Source organism: Oncorhynchus nerka, linkage group LG19 (genome assembly GCF_034236695.1).
Source record: "Oncorhynchus nerka isolate Pitt River linkage group LG19, Oner_Uvic_2.0, whole genome shotgun sequence".
NCBI lineage: Eukaryota > Metazoa > Chordata > Actinopteri > Salmoniformes > Salmonidae > Oncorhynchus > Oncorhynchus nerka.
This window is the reverse complement of record NC_088414.1, coordinates 13,036,177-13,057,298: the sequence shown is the minus strand read 5'-3', so window position 1 is coordinate 13,057,298 and position 21,122 is coordinate 13,036,177.

The following is a 21,122-nucleotide window of genomic DNA, read 5'->3' as shown; positions in this document are numbered from 1 at the left end:
AATCCGGGGGTAAAAAATTTAATAGGTCCGTTATGCTCTGGTTAGCGTCGCGTTGTTCGAACTGGCGAGAGCTTTCCGGGCTGAAGGTTAGTTGATGACCGGTTAGCTGAAGACCGCTAGCATAGCTGGTAGTTAGCTGGCTAGCTTCAGTTGAGGGGGTCCGGTTCCGAAGTAAATATAACTACTTTAGGAAAAGTAGCTACATTGGCGGGTTGCAGAAGAGTATTTGGAAGCTTAGGTTTAGCAAAATGTTTTTAAAGATATGCGAAGAAAAAATATCTAAAACGAAAAAGAGACGAAAAGAGACGATATTTACAGAGAGACGATACGACAGGACAACTTACTGCTACGCCATCTTGGACCCCAAAGTTGGCCCAACAAGTGTCATGAGTCTTTGAAGCGTTCTCTGAAGACCCCTCCTGCTGTTCAAAGACCATTCACTGGCATTTTCTACAAGAAATCTGCCTCCAGAAATATAAGCTTCTCCCATGTGGGTGTGACACCTACTCCCGTTGCCTGCTGCACTGCTGCTTGGATTCCACCGGCCGATCTGTTCACTGTCTGCCCTGGCCTGTCTTCCCCGGTCTGGTACAGGTACCCCCACCACACTCACTCCTCTCTCTCTCCCGAGCTTTCGCTAGCCTCTAGCACACATGCTGTTGGGGCGAGTGACTCTGAACTTACAATCGCTATCCTCAAGTCGTTATATATTTCATTTTTTTTGTTGTGCATCTTGCTATTTTGCCATTTGCCTCATGACTCCTGCATACTTTGTTGACAACAATCTTTCTTTACCAAACCTGGGGGACAGACTGTTTGTTCCCACTCTGACTCTCTATTGGTTACATGGACTTTTGGCCTCCCAACCTATTCTAACCACCTCTCGCTGGATTTGTATTCATGTTATCTGATGAAATTGCTGTACAATATGATCGCTGTTGCCATCTGATGCACATTCAGATATCATAAATAGCACTGCAGAGCTCTCCCTGTACTTTGCCGTGCCCTGATTGTATTACTGTTGATGATATCTGGAAATGTGCACGTACACCCTGGCCCACCTACTGTTGCTAGCCCCAATTCTGACTTGTGCTTCTATGTTAACTTCTTATGGTATAGGGGACGCTTGCGTCCTACTTGACCAAAAGCCAGGGAAAATGCAGGGCGGCAAATTCAAATAAAATGATATAAAAATCAAACTTTCGTTAAATCACACATGTAAGATACTAAATTAAACCTACACTCGTTGTGAATCCAGGCAACATGTCAGATTTTAAAAAGGCTTTTCGGCGAACGCATAAGAAGCTATTATCTGATGATAGAACAACAGTAAACAAAGAGGGTAGCATATTTCAACCCTGCAGGCGCTACACAAAAAACGCAGAAATAAAATATAAAACATGCCTTACATTTGACGAGCTTCTTTTGTTGGCACTCCAATATGTCCCATAAACATCAAAATTGGTCCTTTTGTTAGATTAATTCCGTCCATGTATATCCAAAATGTCCATTTATTTGGCGTGTTTGATCCAGAAAAAAACAGCTTCCAATTTGCGCCACGTCACTACAAAATATTTCAAAAGTTGCCTGTAAACTTTGCCAAAACATTTCAAACTAATTTTGTAATACAACTTTAGGTATTTTTTTAACATTAATAACCGATCAAATTGAAGACAGGTCTATCTGTGTTCAATACAGGAAGACAACAAATCGAACTGCCTGTAGCTCAGGCCCAGAACCAAGTAAATTTATTTTATTTTTACCTTTATTTAACCAGGCAAGTCAGTTAAGAACAAATTCTTATTTTCAATGACGGCCTAGGAACAGTGGGTTAACTGTCAGGGGCAGAACGACAGATTTGTACCTTTTCAGCTCGGGGGTTTGAACTTGCAACCTTCCGGTTACAAGTCAAATGCTCTAACCACGAGGCTACCCTGCCAAATATGCTTATTCTTGGTACCATTTGAAAGATAACACTCTGACGTTTGTGTAAATGTGAATTGAATGTAGGAGAATATAACACAATAGATCTGGTTTAGACAATACAATGAAAAAACCATACGTTTTTTTATTTTTTATTGTTGTATCATCTTTAAAATGAACAAGATAAAACAAACATTCAGATAGGATGATGGGGACAATTTCAATGAAAAACATAAGAGGGCAAGAGTACTTGTGCAAAGTTTCAGAATGATAACTTCCAAAATGCTGTTTCATTTTGCAAAGAACACAGCGACGCCTCCATGCTGTGCCCTTTTGGCCCTGAGGCACATCCATGCCTGCAGACATCTTTTATGCTAAAGCAATGAAATTAAAGCGATGAAATCGGATTACAATGTAATGCAGCGTGCTCAGTGCGTCTCATCTCTGAGCCAGGTAGCAATAGTTTGCATTACACATAAAATGCTCTAGGCCTAGCTTTGTCCCACCCAGGTCAACTGCATGTTCCTGGAAAGCATATCTCATTGGCTACAAAACTGTCAAGGTGCCATAGTAGACAATCCCCTGTGTAATGGGTGTCTATTAATTACCTTAGAGCTACCCCCTACTTTTTTCAATTTCCGCCTGAAGACATACCCAAATCTAACTGCCTGTAGCACTGGATCAGAACCAAGGATATGCATATTCTTGATTTCATTTGAAAGAAAACACTCTGAAGTTTGTGTAAATGTGAATTGGATGTAGGAGAATATAACACAATAGATCTAGATAATTCAATGAAACAAACATACATTTTTTTTTATTGTTGTATCATCATCTTTAAAATGAAAAGATAAAACAAACATTCAGATAGGATGATGGGGACAATTTCAGTGAAAAACATAAGAGGGCAACAGTACTTGTGCAAAGTTTAAGAATACTAACTTCCAAAAGGAGTGTGCTACATGACATTTATCACGAAGTCACCTAGATGTCCCACACAAGTAGCCCAAATGTACCCAAGTGGCCAAATTGATGAAGTTATACATTTTGAATGGAATAACTATATACAAAATACCTAACACACACCCCCCCCCTAAAATGGAGAAAAAACATGAAAAATACATATATACATTTACAAAATAAGACTTTCAATATTTGGAAGACCCTCAGTCCTCTACACAATATTGTGCTGCTGATGCCAGGTGCCATAGCACATCCATGCCTGCAGAAATACATTTGGGCAGATGAACACCACTTGGCAGGAGCTGGATGAACCAGCTTCCGTGGGGGATGGACACCTTGGCACTGGGGGCTCCCATTCGCAGTCAGTGTCACTGTGAAAGAAAATGTTCAGTTAGAATAGTTTCACATATGAGCCCTGTATCAACAGGAATAATAAACAGATATATATAGAGTACAGGGAACATAAGGTTGAATATATTATTATAGACCTGCTAGATCTACTGTCTCATTTATATTATGACATTTCAGCTAGATCTACTGTCTCTATTATATTATGACAGACCAGCTAGATCTACTGTCTTTATTATATTATACAATAGACCAGCTGTATCTACTGTCTCCATTTCACTTTGGCCATTGTTGTGGGCCTGCCCTTCCCTCACAGCCTCAAATAGGCTATTTCACAATGAGTGTAGCTTTAATTTAGTATCTTACATGTGTGATTTAATGAAAGTTTGATTTTATATAACTTTATACAATTTTGAATACTGATGTTAACCTTTCTGGTTATAACCTTTTCGGCAAGACAGATCTTCCAAAGGTGGGGGATTGGCAATCTTACTAAGGATCACCTTCAGTGCTTGGTTGTCTCTACCAAGTCTGTCCCCAAACAATTGGATTTGCTGGTTGTAATTAAGCATTAAACTTTCAAATAGCTCTTTGTTGAATGTTGCTGGGTGCTATTGTCCTCCATCAGCACCAGCCTGTACCCTACCTGCCCTAAATTATCTCCTGGCCCCTTACAGTAAGTCTGAATATGTCCTGCTAGGTGACCTAAACTGGGACATTCTTAAACCACCTGACCAAGTCCTAAAGCAATGGGACTCCCTAAATCTTTATCAGATTATCACCAATCCCACAAGGTGTGACTCCAAACACCCAGAAAGGGCTACTCTCCTCGATGTTATCGTCACAAATTATCCTGATAGGTATCAGTCTGGTGTGTTCTGTAATGACCTTAGTGATCACTGTTTTACACCTTGTGTTCGTAATGGCTGCTCAGCGAAACGACCTGTCCTGAATTGTCATAAACGCTTGCTAAAAAACATTAAATAGCAAGCCTTCCTTCATGAAATGGCCTCTGTAAAATGGAAAAGAATCAGCTTGATCCCCTCTGTCGAAGATGCTTGGACCTTCTTTTTTGATATTTTCTGTGGTATTGTTAACAAACACGCCCCCATAAAGAAAATGAGAATTAAAAACAGGTTCAGCCCCTGATCTTGCAGAGTTACTCCACCTCAAGAATTGCATTTGGTGAAAGGCTTGGCATACCGGCTATCCGGAAGGCCAAAGTTAGTTACTTTAAGGAGCAGTTATCTCTCTGTGGGTATAACACCAAGAAGTTCTGGGAAACGGTTAAATACCTGGAGAATAAACCCTCCTCCTCATAGCCTCCCATGTCCCTTAATGTTGATGATGTGGTTGTTCCTGACAAGAAGCACATGGCTGAGCTCTTTAATCACCACTTCATTAAGCCAGGATTCCTATTTGACTCAGCCATGCCTCCGTGCCCGTCCAACATTTCCTCATCTCCCACCCCTTCTAATGCGACTATCCCCAATGCTTCTTCCTCTTTTTACCCTGCCCCTCCCTGCCGACAGTCACTGAGTCCGAGGTGCTAAAGGAGCTCCTTAAACATCTGTTTAAGACCCTTTCTTCTTTAAGGTTGCTGCCCCTATCATTGCAAAGCCTATCTCCAACCTTTTTAAACTTTCTCTCCTTTCTGTGGAGGTTCCCATTGCATGTAAGGCAGCCACAGTCCGTCCTTAATTTAAGGGGGAGATCAAGCTGATTCTATCTGTTATAGGCCTATTTCTATTTTGCCCTGTTTATCAAAAGGGTTGGAAAAACTTGTCAATAATCAACTTACTTGCTTTCTTGATGTCTATAGTATTATCTCGGGTATTCAATCTGGTTTCCGCTCAGGTTATGGATGTGTTACTGCAACCTTAAAGGTCCTCAATGATGTCACCATTGACCATTCCATTCTTGTGGGCCGGAGTATTGGTGTCTCTGAGGGGTCTTTGACCTGGTTTATACACTACCTTTCTCAAAGAGTGCAGTGTATAAAGTCAGAAAATTTGCTGGCTCTGCCACTGCCTGTCACCAAGGGAGTACCCCAAGGCTCAATCCTAGGCCCTATGCTTCTCAATTTACATCAACAACATAGCTCTGGCAGTAGGAAGCTCTCTCATCCATTTATATGCAGATGATACGGTCTTATACTCAGCTGGCCCCTCCTTGGATTTTGTTTTAAATGCTCTACAACAAAGCTTTATTAGTGTCCAATAAGCTTTCTCTACCCTTGACTTTGTTCTAAACACCTCCAAAATGAAGGTCATGTGGTTTGGTAAGAAGAATGCCCCTCTTCCCACAGGTGTTATTACTACCTCTGAGGTTTTAGAGCTTGAGGTAGTCACCGCATACAAGTACTTGGGAGTATGGCTAGAGGGTGCACTGTCCTTCTCTCCGCACATATCAAAGTTGCAGGCTAAGGTTAGATCTAGACTTGGTTTCCTCTATTGTAATCACTCCTCTTTCAACTAACCCTGGTTCAGATGACCATCCTACCCATGCTAGATTACGGATATATAATTTATAGATCGGCAGGTAAGGGTGCTTTCGAACAGCTAGATGTTCTTTACCATTCTTATAAGACACATCACTGCACTCTATGCTCCTCTGTAAACTGGTCATCTCTGTACACCCGTCGCAAGACCCACTGGTTGATGCTTATTTATAAAACCCACTTAGGCCTCACTTCCCTGTCATGACGTTGCCCTGTTGGGGGAGGTTTATGACCTCCCATAAATACCTTTCCCCCTTTTTCTCTCCACTCTACAGAATTGACTCTTGGAAAGCCCTTTTGTTAATAACAAATACATTGTATTGTAACATCAAAAAGTTGGGGAAAAGAACAATCTTTAGATAATCCAACCAGCTGAAAGTATCCGTTGGTACTTAAAAAATATGATGTCATATCAGTTGTCGTCTGAGACATTATTACTGATGATAGGATGACATTAACTGTATCTTGGAAGGTTTACACATTCTAGTTGTTAGGGACTAGCTCCCGCTGTGGGGATCAAATCAGCGGAAATTTCAAGTGCGCCACGTATAGTTTTTGATAAAACTCAAACTTTCATTAAAATACACATACAAGGTACTGAATTAAAGCTACACTCGTTGTGAATCTAGCTACCAAGTCAGATTTGTAAAATGCTTTTCGGCGAAAGCATGAGAAGCTATTATCTGATAGCATGCACCCCCAAAGTACTGCAACGCCACTTAAAACGACAGATTTTGCGGTAGCCGGCGCTACCCAAAACGCAGAAATAAAATATAAAACATTCATTACCTTTGACGAGCTTCTTTCTTGGCACTCCTAGATGTCCCATAAACATCACTATTGGGTCTTTTTTTTATTAAATCGGTCCATATATAGCCTAGATATCGATCTATGAAGACTGTGTAATCAATGAAAAAACTGAGTTTGATAACGCAACGTCATTTTTTTAAATTAAAAAAGTTGACGATAAACTTTCACAAAACACTTCGAAATACTTTTGTAATGCAACTTTAGGTATTAGTAAACGTTAATAATCTATCAAAATGATCACGGGGCGATGTATATTCAATAGCTCCACGTCCTGATATAATGTCCAAATATTTCTCAACCAAAATATCCGGTCGGAGACCGGAAGAAATGCACTGCCTTGTGTCCGTTTGACCAAGAAACAAATCGCAGGCAAATGACAAGACTGTTGACATCGTGTGGAAGCTGTAGGTTTTGCAACCTCGGCCTCATTTAATGTCGTTCACGTTTAACAATGGGTTGAAGTGGCGCATGGATATATTTTCCCATTTTCAGTGATCAGATTTTCCTGTGCTTTTCGATGAAACGCACGTTCTGTTATAGTCACAGCCGTGATTTAACCAGTTTTAGAAACGTCAGAGTGTTTTCTATCCACACATACTAATCATATGCATATACTATATTCCTGGCATGAGTAGCAGGACACTGAAATGTTGCGCGATTTTTAACAAAAAGCTGTGAAAATACGCATAATCCTTAATTAACATGGAATTGTTGTGCAATTGAAATGTTTAAATATGATACAATTTTAAACGTTTAAATGTTTAAATAAGATTCAATTTAATTTTAGCTTCTAAATGAGATAATTATTTTCATAAGGGAACTATGCTCACTCTGCGGCCCCGCCCAAGTGAACAGGCATTGGTTGTGAATTATGAAACATGCCCTTCTCTCCCCCACTACAAAAGATCATTGACGAAAGTCAACCTCTTATGTTCCCGATGACGTGAGGACTGCTATACATACTTTTAAAATGGCTAATATCAACTACAGAACTAAGCCAACATCAGCGTGAGCTCTGGTTGCGAATGGTTGAAATACTACGACCCCACAAAATTAACATTGTGTTCACGATGAAGTGACGACTAATGCTGATGTCCATACATTTAGAAGGGCGAATTTCAAAGTGAATGTGGTGATCGTCCCACTGGAAGGATGAATGTGACTACACCAGCCAGAATATAGCATGAGCTTATAGTACGTTGAGTTATCAGCAGCAGCTGTAAACGTGCTTGGCCTAGGAAAAGACAGAAAATCTCTTCAGAACAACTGGGTACTATATCGTATCCATTCTCCCACCAGACAACAGGGCACTACAACGTATCTGTTCTACCATATTCTTCAAAGGACAGGGGAGATCTCTACTGGACAAACCAGCCTTACATATTCGACCAATCTATCGATGCACAGCTCAGAGTAAATATATTTCTTGCATTTTCCTTGTATGATGTATTGTTGTCTCTGCCTTCTTGACCTTTGTTCTGTTGACTTTGCCCAATAATGTTTGTAGCATGTTTTTGTGCTGCTACCTTGTTGTGTTGCTACCATGTTGTGGTCATGTAGTGTTGCTACCGTGCTGTGTTGTCATGTGTTTCTGCCTTGTTATGTTGTTGTCTTAGATCTCTCTTTATGTAGTGTTCTGTCTCTCTTGTTGTGATGTGTGTTTTGTCCTATATTTATATTGTATTTATTTTAAATACCAGGCCCCCGTCCCCGCAATGATGATGTATTTACGTGTCGTCTGGATCAGTTGTATTTCTGTTCTGACTGAGATGAAACAGGGAAATGGTCAGTGGTCCTGGCGTTGGAGCTTGCAACCAAAGAAGCTTCTTCCCCAGTCGGAGCCCACGCACATATGAGCCTGTTGTTCTTTCTAAGACTTGAAGATATCGACCCATAGGTTGCTAAGAGTTAGCAGGGGCCTGCTCTCTCTCTGTCTCAGTCCTCAATTCCGTTCAGTCCGAAGAGATAAAGTTTGTTAAAGCACAATAGTGCAATAAAATGTTTGGTTCCCCTTTTGGGACAGATACAACTCAGTGGTTCGTCGAGAGTGAGCAGAGTGTGTTGTTCTGCAAAGTTCCTCTCAGGTGATTCTTCCCTTAAATTGGATAAGGCTTCCTTGATCTCTGTTTTGGGTTTCCAAGGAGATGGGATCATTCATCACACGGGCATGGACTCGCCTTGTTTAACGTGATCTTATTTCTGTTTAGTACGTGCTCTAATTTATAGGGAGACTCACAGAGGGCGGGATCTAATGGCCGGACATTGTCATTAGGACTGCCCCGTTTATTGTAAGGATGCAGCATAGCAATGTTCATATGATATAAACTTGAGACTTAATTATTAGTGTTCACAGCATGTTTTTCTTGTCCGGAAGACAGTTTCACATTACCCATGATGAAAACGTAGCCTGTAAAGTACAAACATGACCATGGTTCCTTCACACACTCTGTATGTTACAGCAAAATCCTATTTTAATGACTGACAAATCAGAAAAAAATATATTCATTTTATACAGTATCAACATGTCAAGTCCTTCAGTTTCAATAGTGAAGAAAATGTGTGTAAATGTCCTTTGCGCTTTTGGCACCATTTTCCCTGTGTTATAAAGAGTAACAATTCCTGACTCTCCTCTTGGGATAGACATGCAGGCAGTCTGCTGACTTGCAGAAAGGTCTGGTTTATGTCTCCTGACCTGCTCAGGGCCATCCCAGGGTTGTAAAGGGAGAAGGGGAGAGCAGTTTATTTGTCTTGTGATGGGTTGAAAGGGAGCACTGTAGATCTTTGCCTGGAATGTGGGACTCTGTCTGCTCGTGGGCTCTCATTACAACAGTAATATGCCATTATGTATTTGACTAAATAAAGGGAAAAGGTTTGTGTGAGAATTTTTAATAAGATCAGGATCAAACTATCAGGATGAAAAATGTTAGCTAGGTAATCCAACATTTTCCCTGACATGCAACCATCCCAGAGACAGGAGACAAAGGATGGTGAGCCTGTTGCTTCGAGAGTCGCTGCTGGCCAGCCAGCCACATCCCAAGCATTTGCACCTGATTCATCCTAGCTAGCTAGTCAAAATACAGAATAAATGTCAAGCATTTTCTCAGACATTGATGTCAGTTTGGAAACTGTAGGTAGGCTGTGTCCCTACCACATTGACTACGGTTTGCTGTATGATAAAGTCAGTCACAAATATGTTTGAAATGATTAGCATCTTCTGGGGTAACTAGCTAGATAGCTTTAGCTTGGTCGCTAACTAGAACCAATATAACCAACCTGACCAGAAACTGCAATAATTTTCAATATTCTTAGCAATGATTTAGTACTCCTTCTGTCTAAGTATTAGCCAGGCAGTCACTTTGTTGTTCTATTGAAATAGAACTTCAGTTCATAAACATATATAGCTAACTAGCTAGATAACAAACTAAACCAGCTAGCCAGATACCTTGCCCTGTGGCCACAAGCTAACTTTGTAAGCAGCTAGCTAGCTTCATCTGGCTAATGTGGCTTGATGGGACTGGGTATGACCATCATCAACCAAAAACTGTCTTATAAATTAGGGATATTTTAGATGATGAGATCTAGCTAGATAGTTTACTAGCTAACTATAGATACTGAACACACATGATTTAATTTTGTTACGTTTTTGAGGGAGAACATTGTTTGCATCAATCAGCTAGCTAACTTTTCCCAGAGCTTGGGGAAGAGTGTGTGACTGCCACGTGTGAGATAAAATTGCAAGATTATGTTATGATACTACTATCCAATGGTTGTTTTATGCAACTGAATAGAGTACTCTGTTAACTATTATGTGTATGTTCTACAGACGATGGGTCTCTGGGAGATAACACTGACAGGAGATGTATGATGTCTTTTGGATGATAAAACCTAAAGAGCATTCCAGAGCATGAGTTAATGTTTATGTTCTATACCATACCAGGGAGAGATGGTTCCAGTTTGGAGTCGGAGGGACAGACACTGGTCACTATACAATGAAAACTGTTGACACAGCAAATACTGTCTGCTATGTATTATAGGTGTCTTTCATTTAATTCTTAACCTTGTGACCCATTCTATATATCTGTTTTTTTGTCATGTAGTTTGAAAGGGGTGTATCTTGGCTATAAAATACCTTTGTACTTTGTCTCAGGGCTCTCAACGAATCATTTGATCGTGAATTGGCGACCAGCCATGACCAGCCATCATTATCTTAGAGCACTCAATCGATTCACTTTATATGTGTGCGTTGTATTGACCTGCTCTATTATTAATAAGTGATTCAAGATTTAGTTTAAGTATAACTCTGACTTGTGTGATAAGTTTGTCTCTTCTCATTTGATAGTAAAGAAATGAACCACCACACACGTGCGGTAACGGAAGTTGCATGAGAGAAAACTTTACCAGCACCATAGCGTGCATATTGGTGAATCACTGTCACATATGAAATACGAGTGATAGTGTAATCAAGTGTTATTTGACGCATCAAATAGTGTTATTTGACGTGTATCTGTTTTGACAGGCAAAAATCCAAACGCCGTTCATATGTGGCTGCTGGAATACATCTAAAGGCAGGTCCAAAATTATTGGCGTCCTTGATAAAGATGAGCAAAAAGACTGTATGAAATAAATAATGCAAATACTGAGCAATATCATATTCTCAAATAAAATGAAAAATTATATTAATTTATACTAATTCAATTTCTCAGAGGAATATATTTTGATTAACAAGTCATATTTATTCGTTTCGAAAAGATAGGTGTCAAAATTATTGGCACCCCTGTTTTCAATACTCCGACACCCTCGCATTGTAAGGATAGCGCCAAACTGGCACCAAACTCCCACTCACCACATGAACCGCCACCTTATTGGAGTAAGAAAACATTAATGTATTTACGTGTGAATGCCCTCGTTTGCCGTGGATCTCAGTCGGAACCAGCCTTCCTTAGGAAGGGTGATGGGCCTTTCAACGGCACGCTTGTAAGCTCTCATTATCCCGAAAGGGATCCGGACCAGTCTCTTCTACTGTTGTTCACTCTGGACCATGATCCTTTGACGATAGGCTAGACAGCCGTGTCGATGGTTCCCTTTGGGTGATAAGAGCAGCGTACAACGGTGATTTGAGATGAATAGTAGAGTGGTCCCACTTAAATTAGCTTTATTAGATAGTTTTCTTAGTACAGCTAATCAGCTGTACCAGTGATTGTCTGAGAGCTTCGTGCCTCTTCCTCGTGTTGATATTTAGAGTTCAAACCACTTTAGATATGGGCTGCAGCTCCCCATCTTTCCTGGTCTGGGAGGTGAGATTAATTTTCTTCACCTTGTTTTGAGGTTCAAAGTTCCAACCATTTCAAACGTGTAGCTACCGCTTCACCCTTTTCTGGTCTAATGTTAATTTCTTTACCAATCCTTTTATGCACTCTGGCCGAAGGGGGCGATTCCGTCAGGCTGATACGGTCTCTGACCTCACTCGGGGCGTGGCTACTTACTATGCACAGTTTATAGGAGATAGATTCTCCTATAAACTCCTATAAAATCACATTTCTACCTTAACAAAAATCATTTTTCATATTTTAAATACAATGTTAAGGATGGAGACTTCATACATGTAGTGTATATACTTTTCAAGGTACAGTATTTCCTTCAGAACCTTTTTAATGATATCAGAAAATGTGACTGACCAGCTCAAATCGGTCTTATGTATCATTTTTTTGAAAATGTTTTTATATTGGATGAAAGTAGAGACTCAGAGCTACAAAATGGTATATCATACACTGTAATTGAGGAACAATGGAAAGTAAGTATACTTTGAAAGTTCATCAACTTGGAAACTCACATTTGAGAAAAGGGCTTTTTAATGTTTTGGTACCTAGAGAGCTCTCCTTTGCCTGCACCCATTCAGCATTGTTCACACCCTCTTAAGCCAGCCCCACCCACCTATTTAAGGATTCACATGTGAAGTCATGTGCTAAACAGTGAGTAGTGTAGTAAGGATTAATAAGACTAAAAATGGTGGTAACCTACAATAAGGAGCAATTCCAGGTAAACATAGTTTCCAGTTAATAAAAAAAATATATTAGACACACTTGTCTAAATTGATGGGTCATATGAAATAAATGCCATAATCCCCAGCTACAGTGGGGTGGTGGAAAAGTATAAATAATTTCAAATTCCTTATATTAAATCAGACGTCACAAATCTATTTTTTTTCATTTTTTATTGACGATAGCCAGGGGCACACTCCGACATAATTTACAAACGAAGCATTTATGTTTAGTGAGTCGGCCAGATCACAGGCAGTAGGGATGATCAGGGATGTTCTCTTGAAAAGTGAGTGAATTGGACAATTTTCCTGTCAAAATGTAATAAGTACTTTGTGTCGAGGAAAATGTATTGAGTAAAGAAGTACAATATCAGAAATAGATAGTGTCAATATAAATAACATACATTTACATTACATTTATGTCATTTAGCAGACGCTCTTATCCAGAGCGACTTACAAATTGGTGCGTTCACCTTAAGACATCCAGTGGAACAGCCACTTTACAATAGTGCATCTAAATCTTTTAAGGGGGGGGGGGGGTGAGAAGGATTACTTTATCCTATCCTAGGTATTCCTGAAAGAGGTGGGGTTTCAGGTGTCTCCGGAAGGTGGTGATTGACTCCGCTGTCCTGGCGTCGTGAGGGAGTTTGTTCCACCATTGGGGGGCCAGAGCAGCGAACAGTTTTGACTGGGCTGCGCGGGAACTGTACTTCCTCAGTGGTAGGGAGGCGAGCAGGCCAGAGGTGGATGAACGCAGAGCCCTTGTTTGGGTGTAGGGCCTGATCAGAGCCTGGAGGTACTGAGGTGCCGTTCCCCTCACAGCTCCGTAGGCAAGCACCATGGTCTTGTAGCGGATGCGAGCAACAACTGGAAGCCAGTGGAGAGAGCGGAGGAGCGGGGTGACGTGAGAGAACTTGGGAAGGTTGAACACCAGACGGGCTGCGGCGTTCTGGATGAGTTGTAGGGGTTTAATGGCACAGGCAGGGAGCCCAGCCAACAGCGAGTTGCAGTAATCCAGACGGGAGATGACAAGTGCCTGGATTACTACCTGCGCCGCTTCCTGTGTGAGGCAGGGTCGTACTCTGCGGATGTTGTAGAGCATGAACCTACAAGAACGGGCCACCGCCTTGATGTTAGTTGAGAACGACAGGGTGTTGTCCAGGATCACGCCAAGGTTCTTAGCGCTCTGGGAGGAGGACACAATGGAGTTGTCAACCGTGATGGCGAGATCATGGAACGGGCAGTCCTTCCCGGGAGGAAGAGCAGCTCCGTCTTGCCGAGGTTCAGCTTGAGGTGGTGATCCGTCATCCACACTGATATGTCTGCCAGACATGCAGAGATGCGATTCGCCACCTGGTCATCAGAAGGGGGAAAGGAGAAGATTAATTGTGTGTCGTCTGCATAGCAATGATAGGAGAGACCATGTGAGGTTATGACAGAGCCAAGTGACTTGGTGTATAGCGAGAATAGGAGAGGGCCTAGAACAGAGCCCTGGGGGACGCCAGTGGTGAGAGCGCGTGGTGAGGAGACAGATTCTCGCCACGCCACCTGGTAGGAGCGACCTGTCAGGTAGGACGCAATCAAGCGTGGGCTGCGCCGGAGATGCCCAACTCGGAGAGGGTGGAGAGGAGGATCTGATGGTTCACAGTATCGAAGGCAGCCGATAGGTCTAGAAGGATGAGAGCAGAGGAGAGAGAGTTAGCTTTAGCAGTGCGGAGGGCCTCCGTGATACAGAGAAGAGCAGTCTCAGTTGAATGACTAGTCTTGAAACCTGACTGATTTGGATCAAGAAGGTCATTCTGAGAGAGATAGCGGGAGAGCTGGCCAAGGACGGCACGTTCAAGAGTTTTGGAGAGAAAAGAAAGAAGGGATACTGGTCTGTAGTTGTTGACATCGGAGGGATCGAGTGTAGGTTTTTTCAGAAGGGGTGCAACTCTCGCTCTCTTGAAGACAGAAGGGACGTAGCCAGCGGTCAGGGATGAGTTGATGAGCGAGGTGAGGTAAGGGAGAAGGTCTCCGGAAATGGTCTGGAGAAGAGAGGAGGGAATAGGGTCAAGCGGGCAGGTTGTTGGGCGGCCGGCCGTCACAAGACGCGAGATTTCATCTGGAGAGAGAGGGGAGAAAGAGGTCAGAGCACAGGGTAGGGCAGTGTGAGCAGAACCAGCGGTGTCGTTTGACTTAGCAAACGAGGATCGGATGTCGTCAACCTTCTTTTCAAAATGGTTGACGAAGTCATCTGCAGAGAGGGAGGAGGGGGAGGGGGAGGAGGATTCAGGAGGGAGGAGAAGGTGGCAAAGAGCTTCCTAGGGTTAGAGGCAGATGCTTGGACTTTAGAGTGGTAGAAAGTGGCTTTAGCAGCAGAGACAGAAGAGGAAAATGTAGAGAGGAGGGAGTGAAAGGATGCCAGGTCCGCAGGGAGGCGAGTTTTCCTCCATTTCCGCTCGGCTGCCCGGAGCCCTGTTCTGTGAGCTCGCAATGAGTCGTCGAGCCACGGAGCAGGAGGGGAGGACCGAGCCGGCCTGGAGGATAGGGGACATAGAGAATCAAGGGATGCAGAAAGGGAGGAGAGGAGGGTTGAGGAGGCAGAATCAGGAGATAGGTTGGAGAAGGTTTGAGCAGAGGGAAGAGATGATAGGATGGAAGAGGAGAGAGTAGCGGGGAGAGAGAGCGAAGATTGGGACGGCGCGATACCATCCGAGTAGGGGCAGTGTGGGAAGTGTTGGATGAGAGCAAGAGGGAAAAGGATACAAGGTAGTGGTCGGAGACTTGGAGGGGAGTTGCAGTGAGGTTAGTGGAAGAACAGCATCTAGTAAAGATGAGGTCGAGCGTATTGCCTGCCTTGTGAGTAGAGAGGGAAGGTGAGAGGGTGAGGTCAAAAGAGGAGAGGAGTGGAAAGAAGGAGGCAGAGAGGAATGAGTCAAAGGTAGGCGTGGGGAGGTTAAAGTCGCCCAGAACTGTGAGAGGTGAGCCGTCCTCAGGAAAGGAGCTTATCAAGGCATCAAGCTCATTGATGAACTCTCCGAGGGAACCTGGAGGGCGATAAATGATAAGGATGTTAAGCTTGAAAGGGCTGGTAACTGTGACAGCATGGAATTCAAAGGAGGCGATAGACAGATGGGTAAGGGGAGAAAGAGAGAATGACCACTTGGGAGAGATGAGGATCCCGGTGCCACCACCCCGCTGACCAGAAGCTCTCGGGGTGTGCGAGAACATACATTATGTATAAGAACAATATCAATTAACGATATCAGTGATAGACGAGGTAGTTTTATGCATACAATCCAGGGTAAAGTGGCTAAGCAGCAGTATAAAAAAACAGTAGCAGCAACATATGTGTGTTAGGAGAGAGTCATGTGAATAGAGGCACTGCAGATAGTGCCGATGACTGGTCCATCTAAACCACGCATGAACAAGGGAATCTATATTCGGAGAGCCTGTTTCTGTCCTGCCCTTGACTTTGTTGCAGGGCATGTGATGTCCGTAGCCTCCTCGTCCCAAAACTCCCTGATCATGTCAAAAAGATTTGTCCAGTCCAGGTGGTGCTTTTACAGGCCGACCATCTATGGGAGGAAGGATGCGCAGCAGCTGAAACCTGGTCCCGACAGTCCGAACGCTCCTTGGCGACAACACCATTGACACTGTAAAACAGGGAATAACAAAAAATCAGAAGACATTACAACCCTGCACAACATCAATTCACCTCCCAATTTTAGATAAGAATTACGGCATACAATGAAAATGTTTTTTTTTTACCTGAAGTGCTGGTACTGCTTGATCTGTGGCAGCGGCATGAAGTACAGAGCTGGTGTTGTCAGCCATAGCTTTCCACCAGCACCGTTCCATCCTCCAGGTCAACCAGCTGTGAGATGTTGACCACTGTCACGGTGCTGTCCTTCACGACACCAGCAATCTCAGACAAAGTGTTCACTCTGGTCTTTCTGAAGAGCTGCTTGATGAGGCCAAAGCACCAGTCAGGGGCAAACTTGGTGTGGCCTGTGATCAGGCAGTGAAGGTCTAGATTGTGCTGGAGCTTGTGCATAAGAGCACAAACATATTATTGTTTTGGCCACTGCAGTTCTCAATTCAGGTTCAGACGTGTTTTCCCAACTCCGTAGTTGAAGAAATGGTTAATGTATTTGATGACTGCGCTGCTGCCTTTGCTTGCTTGGGCCAGCTCTTTTTTGGATGACTGTATGACTGGTGAAATAGAGTCAGGCATGTTCTACTGATTGATGCTGAATGACAAATTCCAGATATAAATATTTTAGCATTATTATACAATAGATATGAAATGTAATTCTGAGATATCACTACACACAGTTCGTACAGGGAATGTAAGCTACTGCAGCTAGCCAGCCATCTAACATCAACTGTCTGTCTAACAGCAAGCTTTAACTAGCAATACAAACCGATTGTCATAGCTAGCTAAAGTCAACCAATAGGCTCAAGGTTAGCTAGTTAGCTAGCCGATTGAATACTAACATCGTTTGACATGTTTCTATGAACTTTACGGATACAATTTGGATTTTTTTGTCTGCCTGTTGTGACTGTGTTTGAGCCTGTGGATTACTGAAGAAAACGCGCAAACAAAATGAAGGTTTTTGGATATAAAGAGAGACTTTACCGAACAAAACAAACATTTATTGAATAAATGAATGTCTTCTGAGTGCAATCATATGAAGATCATCAAAGGTAAGTGATTAATTTTATCTCTATTTCTGACTTGTGTAACTCTTCTACTTGGCTGGTTACTGTTTGTAATGATTTGTCTCCTGGGCTGTTCTTAAATAATCGTAAGAAATGCTTTCGCCGTAAAGCATTTTTTAAATCTGACACCGTGGTTGGATTCACAAGAAGTTAATATTTAAACCTATGTCAAATAGTTTTATCTTTTCTGAATTTTTATAATGAGTATTTCTGTATTTGAATTTGGCCCCCCTGCAATCTCACTGGATGTTGGCCAGGTAGGACGCTAGCGTCCCACATACCCTAGAGAGGTTAAGAGAATATCTTAATTAAGAGAATAGCCAGCCAGTGTCCTTGGGGGGGGGGGGCGTAGGGTGTCTGAACTACGTGGGGGGGGGGCTGAGCAAAAGGAGATGAATCACATTTGGGGGGCAGGCACCGGGTTTAGGGGAAGGAGGCACAGTGCGGGGTAAAGAGACTTAATGGAATTATGAGACATCATAAGAACAGGTGCTTTTGGATTCACTCTTTACCTCCCACACCCCAGTCCCATCCCTTCCCTGACTCTCCAAGAGCAAATGGGTGAGACTTCAACCCCTACGGGAGGCTGACTCACCACAAAATAGAACATGGAATGGCTTTATTTCAAGCCAAACAAGAAGCGCGTGTCCCCGTCCTTATAATGCTGTATGTAGGTGAGCCTGTTGGGTGCCCACGCAACATGAGAAGGGAGGCGATAGAGGGAGAGAGTGGAGTGCAGAGAGGGAGGAGGAGAAGAGGAATGGAGCAGGGGACGACTCACAGATTTTATTTTAATTGCCAAGCTCATGTCATAACAGTCCTCCCTCACGTCAATAGGCCTAAAACAGTCCCTTCAGAAAGGTTTCATACCCCTTCACTTATTCCAAATTTTGTTGTGTTACAGACTGAAATCAAAATGGATTAAATAAATTTAAGAAATCTCACCCATCACACAATAATACCTACATTTTGATGATTCATAAAAAATTAAATGCAGAAATATCTCATTTACATATGTTACGAATCCTTTTGGCCCGGCGGGGGGGGGGGGTTCGAAACCCGTAACAACTCATGCAAAGTGTAAAAGTGACAAAGTAACGGTGAGAAGGAAATAACCACAGACAAACTAATATCTACTGTCAAACACTCAGGGTTTATTTGCAAACACTCAGTAAAGGGGGGGGGGGGGACCCAAGGAAAGAAACAAATATCCAAAAATAATCTTAAACTAGACTAGACAATACAGCTAACTAACTAACCAAAAATACAGTGTATTGACACCCCTGAGTCAAATATATATTAGAATCACCTTTGGCAGTTGTGAGTCTTTCTGGGTCGGTCTTGAAGAGCTTTGCACACCTGGATGATACAAAATTAGCTTATCCTTATTTATAAAATTCTTCAAGTTCTGTCAAATTGTTTGTTGATCATTGCAAGATCACCATTTTCAAGTCTCACCATTAATTTGCAAGCACATTTAAGTCAAAACTGTAACTCGGACTCCTCAGGAACATTCACTGTCTTCTTGGTAAGCAACTCCAGTGTAGATTATTGTCCTGCTGAAAGGTGAATTCATCTCCCAGTGTCTGGTGGAAAGCAGACTGAACCAAGTTTTCCTCCAGGATTTTGCCTGTGCTTAGCGCCATTACATTTATTTTTTATTCTGAAAAACTCCCTAGTCCTTAACAATTACAAGCATACCCTTAACATGAAGCAGCTACCACAATGCTTAAAAATAACACTTTTTCCTGAACGCCAATCATTACATGTGGAGGAAACTCTCCAATTACAGGTGCCAAGCTTGAAGTGTCATATCCAAGAAGACGAGGCTGTAATCACCGCCAAAGGTGCTTCAACAAAGTACTGAGTCTGAATACTTACGTAAATTTAGTATTTCCGTTATAATTTTTTCTAACTTTGGGAAAATGTCTAAAAAACTGTATTTGCTTTGTCATTATGGGGTATTGTTTGTAGAATGATGAAAAAAATACATTTTAGAATAAGGTTATAAAGAAAATTTGGAAAAATTGAAGGGATCTGAATACTTTTCAAATGCACTGTATTTATTGTATGTTTGCATTTTTACTGAATGTGTGGTTACAGTATGCTGTTAGACATTTATTGCATTTGTGTTCCTTTCTTGTTTGAGTGCACACAAACAATATACAGTACAACAACAAAATCTTAGTCTTCACACTGAAATAGGTTTTGATAGTGGTGTTTTGAATGTGTCACAGTAGTGGGATCTCGGTTGTCACTAAGTTAGATTCATTTGATGTGTGTGTTTCATTTGTATGCAGAGTTTCATCTTGAGCAGGGAGTAGACAATTTGTATTGCTGAATTGTATTATTGTATTGTTTCATTTTGCAAGATTCTGTGGTGTTTGGGGAAATTGGCCATTTTGTGTTTTGAGTGCCTGAGATGTAATTTCAATAAACATGTGTTAACAATTGAGAAAAACTGTAAGATTAATGGACTAACTAAGTCTGGATAAGAGTTTCTGCTAAATTACTCAAATGTAAATATGTTGTTCCATGGGGTACAAAATGGTCAAAACTACACTTCACAGATACTCATATGAACTGACATATGAACTGACATATACCTTGTAGGTATAATGAGACCCTTTTCTACCCAAAACGTTGAATATAAAGTACGATCACCACTGTGGTTTGATAGGTGGGGGCTATATACGGATGGGATCTATTAGCATATTTGCGAGTGTGGTCAAATATACTGTATGTGTATTTGTGCCAACCATCAGTGGACATTTTCTAACAGTTTAAGTGTTTGATGGTTAAGCACATTCTTAGACACGGTTTATTCTGCAAACTTGGTAATAAAATGTGTCAGTAATGAGTTGCACTGCGGAGAGGTTATTGTACATTTTTCAGCAACTAAATGGCAACTGTGTCACGTTCTGACCTTTATTTCCTTTGTTTTGTCATTATTTAGTATGGTCAGGGCGTGAGTTGGGTGGGCAGTCTATGTTTGTTTTTCTATGTTTTGGGGTATTTCTATGTTTCGGCCTAGTATGGTTCTCAATCAGAGGCAGGTGTCATTAGTTGTCTCTGATTGAGAATCATACTTAGGTAGCCTGGGTTTCACTGTGTGTTTGTGGGTGATTGTTCCTGTCTCTGTGTTTTGCACCAGATAGGGCTGTTTTGGGTTTTCACGTTTCTTGTTTTTGTTAGTTTGTTCATGTGAAGTGATTTATTAAAACATGAATCAAAACAACCACGCTGCGCTTTGGTCTGCCTCTCCGTCAATGGAAGAAATCCCTTACAAACTGGTTGCCAGAATTTGCAATATCTTGACTGGAAACCTCTTTTCAGTAAATTATTGAATAAGTCACAATAACCTACTGCTAAAATATTGCCAGCAACCTACAGGACACTTGCTGCTATTAGCAGTCTTGACATCCTGCACATTTGTCATACATGGTTTGACTCAAAACCTGCAGTCCCCACGGTTATATCCATGGGTTTAGGGTAATAAAATATTGTGTGGATGAAGTGCGGGCGGGTTGTATAAAGAGAAAACGTTACCTTTAAAAATCCATAAATGTATCATTATTGTGCAATATACATCTATATGCTACATTTAGGTTTTTATTTAATTATTTTAGGCTGGCATTAGTGCGCAAGCTTTATGGCCTAACTGTATAGTGCCAAATAGGCTACACTGCCACTTGCCAAATGCTTTTGGGAATGGGCAGAAAAAGTCCATGTGGAAACAGGGAGGCAAAACGGACAATGTCAGGGTTTAATTCAATAAAAGAAAAGCTGTGAAATGGAGAGTTGAAAATGAAGAGGAAGGAGGGCCAGAAAGGT